Below are 6,620 nucleotides of genomic sequence, written 5' to 3'. Positions count from 1 at the left end.
ATGAAATGATTTTTACTAAGTTTTAACTGAACTAAATCCAGTCCACTTTAATTGGGGAAAATGGAAATGTAGTTTGTATGTTTGAGTTTTTTTGAGCCAATAGTGAGATCGGATTGTACCCCCCCCCCTTTCTTCTTGAGATCTGCAACTTTTTGTTTTTAAAGCCAAACCTAAGATCGGGTTGTACCAAACACCTCAACAACCACCTCCTTCTTCTTGTCGAGCTCAGCAACCTATTTCTGGTGTTGTTTTCTTTTCATTTTTTAAAGCAAAAAGTGAGATCGGATTTTACCCCCCCCCCCCACCTTTTACTTGAGAGAGAACATACAGTGTAGTTATCAATTCATCATATATTTCACTTGTCCTATAATATATAAGCATTACTTAATACAATAATAGCCTATCTCAATTTTACTCAAAATGCACTTATTATCTACTGCTAAAGAGCAAGTAATTGAATATCAAACATATATTGTTTAGTACATGTTGTTTATATTAAAGAAACTTGGACTGAAGCATCTTTTAATTTAAAAAGCTACCACATTACTTATATGACAGTATAATTCATCAAGTGACAATTATATTTTCCTCATTTTTTCTTAATTATTATCATTTTCCAGCATTCTTTTTTTTTTAAAAATCACATTTGATGTCTCAAAGGGCCTGTACATGTTATGGGCATTGGAATAAAAATGCTCAGAAAGAAAATATGGATAAAAATGTACGTCTTGAAAAAATTTTATTAATGATTTTTTTTTAAATTATATAATTATTATCCTTAAACATGTTAAAAGATATAGAATTAAACTAGAATATAAAAATCATGCAAACTTGTGTTTATTAGATTTTTTTAATCAGGTCATTATATCCTAAAGCAGGACATCCAACACTGTGCATACAAGTAAAACATGTGAATGTGCTGTGTTTATCTATTGTGATAATTAATATATTATTTAATTTTATTTATTTCAATTCTCCGGGTTGTATTTTATATTTATAAAATATTTAATTTCTTTTTTATTAAAGCAATTAATTAAATAAATTGGGTAAATACATCAGTCAATGCATAAAAATGGAAATCAATTGATATTACAATTTTTATTGACAAAAAGCGGAGAAAAGAAATATAGTTAAGAGTCAAAATCAGCAAGCATCGAGCATTTAGTTAAAAAATGTGGAAAGTGGCATAGAAACAGATTTGGTTAAAACTCATATATAAATTTTCAGAACAAAGGGTATGATAGAAAAAGGCAAGCCAAAAATAATTTTTTGCATTGTTGCTATGGAAACCACGCGCCTTTCAAATAGCGTGTTTTGTACTTTATCATGACACTTGAAGTTATGGTTAAACAAATACTTTTTTATTACTAGTCATTAAAGAAAGCTTTTTAAATTATTATTTTATTTATATAAATATACTCTATTTTAACAAATGTTGATTATTGAAATTCTCTTCACCCTTTGATAAATAAAACTAGTTTTTGGAGGTTTATTTTGCTTTAAAAAACAGCAAATTTGAAGTACTCTATAAGAAATCTACAACCACATTAAAGCTTATCAACATAAAATATATATTAAATAGTATTTGTTCTAGAAGAATCAAGAAAAAAATCTGCAGGCAACTAAAGCATTTATATATGATAACTGATTTAAATCCATAATTTTCTGTAACTTTTGCTTTAAATTACCTCCCTTTGGTATAGCTCTCTAACATAGGAGGAATAAACGGTAGTTTGCTTACATTGTTTTCAATAACAGTGTACAGAAGACTAGCAGAAAATTACAAACTTGGAGCAGTCTGAGCCTCAGTTTTGGCGTTTTTATGAGTCTTAATTACGGTGAGTGACTGAAATTTTTACAATTTACCATTACAACAGTTACTGAAGAATGTATAACATAAATTAACCATGTTGTAAAATATGTAACACTTTTGCAGGTGTTTTTGTACATTTCAATTTAGGCCTAATTCTGATTGATTACTAGTATATATGTTAGCACTACTTTAGTATTTTATAATTTAAAAGAAAAGATTATGCATGGCCTGAGGAACCAGGAGGAGGGGGTATGCCCCCCCCCCATAATATTGCCGATATTAAACTATAATATGATAAAATGAAATTTAATTCCCCAACTCAGATTGTTTCTGCGAGCCTAACGTGAAAAAGTTGATCCTGATTAGTTACATAACTGTATCCCAAATTTTAAAGTTTAATTTGAATTAAGTTTAATTTTGATTTGTTGTATTCACGGCATGTGTGTAACCAAGTCACTCACCAGCTATAATGATTATAACTTGAGTGATTGTCGGGTAAAAAAAAATTCTGTATATAATAATAGATATCTTTATTTACCATTTAAGGTATTGATAACACCTGCTTTTTACACAAAAATTATGAATTTATGAAAACCAACACTATTATGAAATATTTGTAAAATGGAATGACCTTTGTTATGGCGTCAGTAAAAAAAAAAGGGGGGGGCAGGGGGTTAACTCTTTACTTAATATATTTTAGTTTAGGAAAGGGGATTACCTTGGAAGTACATGTATTGTGATACAGACAAGTGTCTTATGTAGTGGACTAGTAGTAACTGAATTTTATACATACCACAGTAGAATGATTAATAATAAAAAAAAATTCATCCAGTGTTTACTTATAAAAGAAAATTCATATTCAGCTAATATTTTCTCCGGTACCACTGAACTAATTTAAGTCAACTTTAAGGTTCAAATAATAAGCACCTTCAGATTTAAAGCACATAAATTTATTAGAAGAATATCTATACTCCATTTTTTCTTGGGGGGGGGTATTGGAAAGAAATGAAAACCATAATCTAGAGTTTTGACAAAAGCTAGAACCAATTGACCTTTTTATTACAAGTTTTTTGAATTTAAAGAATATCTAAAATCAATAGGGTCTCAACTTTGTGTGGTATACTTCTGTTTTTAGAATGAAATTCGGCACTTTGAAGCCAAACTCGGAAAGAAGCGGAAACAGAATTGGATGAGCTGATATAGAATGAGACAGGAAAAACATGTAAATAATACATTTAGTAAAATCGTTAACTTTTTAAAATAAAATGATAAACCATTGAGATCTCTTGGAATTTAATTGATTCCAATAAACATGCTTTCCATTCATCATCATTGCTCAAGCTCAACTAGAAATGGTTCTTAGTAAGTATCTGAAGGCAAAGCTGTATAATATTATTACATTTTAATTTTATCACTTTTTCAGATTATCATTATGAGAATACATCATTACAGTACAGACTATTGATGCTGGAAGTGAGTGGATAGTGTTACCGGAGACTCAGGGATCCAGAAAATAGATCCATAAATTGTACAGTGTATTCATGAAAGTGGATCAAATAAAAATGTTCAATCCAAAAGTAACATTCTTTGTTTGTCTATTAGCATTTTTTTATTGATGTAAATCTAACAAGCTAATTTAGAGAATTTGTGTCCCCCGCTTAGGGAAAAAATAGACCATGCGCAATTCGGGGCGGGGGTGGGGGTAGGGGGGGGGAGTCAGATCCCCCTAATTGAATTTGTAGAATTTTTAAATATATACATGTATACTGGAGTAAATAAAATATGTCAATATTGATAAAATGATTTGATCATGTGTATAGAAGATTCTTTTTATGTGGATTATTTATCACAACGTTATGATGATTTTATGAGTTTGTACAAGCTAGACCTCATAATTTTTTTTCATTTCACATGCTGAATACTATCATTTAGTAAAAAAAAGAATTTCGGAAAAGAAAAAAAATGATCGTCCGTGAATCGAGCCCGTGACCTCTCGCATGTACAGCGGGAGACATACCACTGCGCCACGGAACTGCTGTACAATTTCGACAATTATATGCAAATATGAAGTCACATACATGTATATATATTCACGTTTGATATCTTCAAAAATTTACACAAAACATGGTGTCTAATTCAACCTTTATTAAGCAGTTCTGGTAGATGTGATAGGAATATAAATTCTGCCAAGAACCTGTTTTATACGCAATATCTCTCCTCATGCCCCTGTGCTAAAAATAGCGACATGTAATACTATAAATACTAATAAAACAAACGGGACGGGACACTTTGAGAGAGGTCCTAGGGAGTTTTGGTATAAAATACATTGCATAAGCTCAAATATCGCCCGGAAATGATAGTGTTACACACAGAGAGAATGTATAAATTTACGACCTTTAACTTTAACCTTTTGACCTCAAAATCAATAGGGGTCTTCATAAGGCCACGGGGAGTTGTTATGTAAAATTTCATTGCAATAGCTCAAATGGTTCTAGAGATACTGTGTGGAAAGGAAAGTGTTATAACAGACAGAATTTGTTTATTTATGACCTTGACCTTTGACTTTTTGACCACAAAATCAATAGGGTTCTTCTTTAGTACATAGGGTGTAACTGTTGCTATGCTAAATTTCACTGCAAACGCTCAGAGGGTTCTTGAGATATCGTGTGGAAACGAAAGCGTTCCAGACAGACAGACGGACGGACGAAAGGACAAACGGAAAAACTCGGGAGGGGAGGTGTGGTTAAACATTAGGGTACGTTGAGAAAAAAGTTGGGTGGGGTCATCCCCCCTACCCAACCCAAACCTGATGCTACATGCCTGATTGACATGGTTTTACTTTATAATTATGTGAGCTGTCATAGTAACTCTCTTTTATAAACAAGAATTATTGTGAGCAAGCTAATAAAATGATACCAACCCTCCTGCTATTGCATTAAATGTTTTTTATTACAAAAAAGGTCTAAATACTAATTTGAAACCTTTTAAAATTTTGCTAGTGCAGATATACATACCAAAAATGACTATGACAAATACTCAAGTCATATGTCATGTAGTAAATTTTGAATTAAGCGGGTGGCAGTAAATATAAAATTAACAACATGACAACTATGTTGTAAATTTTGTATTTACAGCCACCCGGTTAATTCTAAATTTACAACATGACACATAGGTAGTAAAACCGTTGTGTTGAGCACAAACTTCCAATTTCCCTTCATTCGAAGTTAAATATGTAAATGTGCCAAACTCATATAGTACACTTTTACTGCAGTGACCTTGAAAAAGCTATGTCCTTGAGTCAAGGGCAAAAATGTTCAAATGAATTTTGGTCAAGGTAATGACAAACCTACAGCTTAAAAATAATTCCCAAGATGAAACCAAGTCTTTTCATTAGAATGTTACAGAATGGGCAAAGGTTGCACTTTTCTTCTACCAATGACCTTGAACTTGTTCAAATGACCTTGAGTCAAGTTTTTGACACTTCTCTCGATCGCAAGCAATCTTAATATCAAGTATGAACTTTCAGTGGCACTTCATTGAAATGTTATGGACAAGTCAAAATTTTACATTCATATGGATCGGTGAACAAGGTGATTCCTACCCCCCCCCCCTTTTTTCCAAGTTTCGTTTGTGAGGATTATAAAATTCCTTTTGAAATTGAATGTGCATTTATTTATTAACAATAGTGAAGTTATGAGTATGCTTTGATCAGAACCAATATGGCCAATATAATGGACACTGAACATGTATTCACATTACCCCCACCCCTTCAAAAAAGCTTATAAATGCTAGATTTTCACACATTTTAACCGTTTGTAACTTTTTTCTGCTAAAGTTGCCTGCAAATTTTATTGTATAGATATGACATATAGATAACCCCTAACAAGATCATACCATTCATTTTTCCAGCAGTGGTTGTAGATTTTGTGAATAAAGTGATAAACATATGTAACTTTTTTCAAAATTAATAAGCATTGACGCCATGTTCTTTTCCCGTTGTCATGGCAACAATATCACTACAGAAATTTTGTTTTTCCTATTTTTGGAGAATAAAGTAATTCCATCTTTTAACAAATAAAGTAACCAAAATACCTTATCTTATCCCGTTCAGAAAAAAATATTCGTAGAAAAATGTCTAAAAATCATTGATTTTCATAAGGATTTATGAACCCGTTGCTAAGGAAATGAATTTCCTTGGATACCAGTCCCTTCATAGGTTTGAAAAAATTTTTAATTGTGTTTTAGCATTAGGTAAGACAATATCTTTCATATACCAAAAGCTTTTGAAAAAATAAAATTTTGACTTTCCATTCAATGCTCGATGCTTGCTGATTTTGACTCTTAATTGGTCTTCGACAACTATTGTAAAATTTCATCATCTCAAGTTGAATTGGAAATTTATATAAACACTGTTAAATAAAGAAAGAAATCTGAATCGCTATAAAGTACGTCTGGTTTATCGGGGTATCCTCAGGTGAAGTGCGATTTCAATAATTGAACGAATTAATTACGCTAAGTAATCACGACATTTAGTAAATCGTACATTGTTTCATTCTCTAAAAATGCGTAACTATACTTGACAAAGAATAATCAGAGAAATATAATATAGAAGGGATATTTAAACATATGAATTACGAATTATGATCTATTATAAATTTTGAAATGTTTTAGGACTAATTATTGGGGAAAAAAAAATTAATAAAGGCGTTAGCAATGCATAGTTATGTGGGTTGTTCGAAAGATGGTAACACAAACTAACTGTAGAGTTACACTAAATTGAAAGAATAATCGTGTTAAGTATCATCAG

The 6,620-nt window shown here is 31.2% G+C and overlaps 1 long non-coding RNA gene across 1 annotated transcript; it reads left to right on the top strand.

Moving 5' to 3' along the window:
- Positions 1-1,127: 1,127 nt before the first annotated feature.
- On the top strand, positions 1,128-3,406 carry LOC134255070 (uncharacterized). The gene is made up of 3 exons (XR_009989446.1): positions 1,128-1,838; positions 2,949-3,035; positions 3,237-3,406. It is a non-coding gene; the product is annotated as an uncharacterized LOC134255070 (long non-coding RNA).
- Positions 3,407-6,620: the final 3,214 nt, after the last annotated feature.

Source organism: Saccostrea cucullata, unplaced genomic scaffold (genome assembly GCF_032062105.1).
Source record: "Saccostrea cucullata isolate Sc308-1 unplaced genomic scaffold, CSIRO_AGI_Scuc_v1 ctg16800, whole genome shotgun sequence".
Lineage (NCBI taxonomy): Eukaryota > Metazoa > Mollusca > Bivalvia > Ostreida > Ostreidae > Saccostrea > Saccostrea cuccullata.
Note: the sequence above shows the minus strand (reverse complement) of the source record. Positions and strands in the feature narration are given on the sequence as shown.